Here is a 1,341-nt window from a genome sequence, read left to right on the forward strand (position 1 = left end):
GCCAATCTTATGTTTGAGGCTAGCCTGGTCTACAGACCAAGTTTTAGGACATCAGGGCTATGCAGAGAAACCTTGTCTCAATTTAAAAAACAAACAAAACAAAACAAACAAAAACAACAGGCAGGTTGTCTGTGTAACTGAGCAGTTGGAGCTGCGTGGCTCTGGTCTCTTCCCCAGCACAGCTGAACAGCCTGTGTTGCTTTCTTCCATTCATGTAGAATATGCTTCCCAAGAGCCTCCCAGGTGCCCTCCGTGATGTATCTGGTAAGGAAGGCTTGTGTCTCTGCTCATGTGGGTGTGGGATGTAGCTCACATGTACAGGTACAGGTGCACAGGCATGGAGGTCAGAGGAGGATGTCAGACGTCCATCTTTATCACTCTTTGCGTTATTGCCTCGAGACAGGGTCACTCAGTGAACCTGGAACTTGGTTGGCAGCCGGCAAACTCCAGGGATTCCCCTGCCTTAGTCCCCTGTAGCACTGCTATTACAAGTCCAAGAGGACCTGCCTGGCTTCTTGTGTGGATGGTGGGGATTTGAACTCTGGTCTGAATGCCTGCACAGCAAGTATCCTTACACACAGAACCATCTCCCCAACCCACAATGGGATAAGTTTTAAAGATAAGTTTTGTGAATCTAAAGTCACTTCTGTGCCTCAGTTTCCCATTTTGAGAAACCAGGACATTGATCCATCCCTTCTGTGATAGTGATATCAACTTGACAAAATCTAGAATCTCTTGGGCTTGAATCTTGCCTTCGGGGGATTATCTTGATAATGGATCTCAGCGTGAGTAGACACATCTTAACTGTGGGCGGGGTGGGCTGTGTACAGAAAGAAAGTGAGCTGAACGCTAGCCATTGTTCACTGCTCTCTTCTAACTGCAGACACAGCGTGACCAGTTGCTTGAAGCTGCCTTGCTTTCCCTGCCATGATAAACTGGTTACCAAAATTTCTCCCCTGAGTTGCTTTTGGCAGAGAATTTTACCCCAGCAACAATTATAGAAACCAAGACATAGCCAGGCAGTGGTAGTGCACGCCTTTAATACTAACATTTGAGAGGCAGAGGTAGGTGGATGGATCTCTGTGAGCTGGAGTCCAGCCTGGTCTATAGAGTAAGTTCAAGGACAGCCAGGGCTACATAGAGAAATTCTGTCTTAAAACAAACAAACAAACAAAATCAATAACAACAAGAAAGAAAGAAAGAAAGAAAGAAAGAAAGAAAGAAAGAAAGAAAGAAAGAAAGAGAGAGAGAGGGAGAGAGAGAGAGAGAGGAAGGAAGGAAGGAAGGAAGGAAGAAAGAAAGAAAGAAAGAAAGAAAGAAAGAAAGAAAGAAAGAAAGAAA

Source organism: Mus caroli, chromosome 4, assembly GCF_900094665.2.
Source record: "Mus caroli chromosome 4, CAROLI_EIJ_v1.1, whole genome shotgun sequence".
NCBI classification, from domain to species: domain Eukaryota; kingdom Metazoa; phylum Chordata; class Mammalia; order Rodentia; family Muridae; genus Mus; species Mus caroli.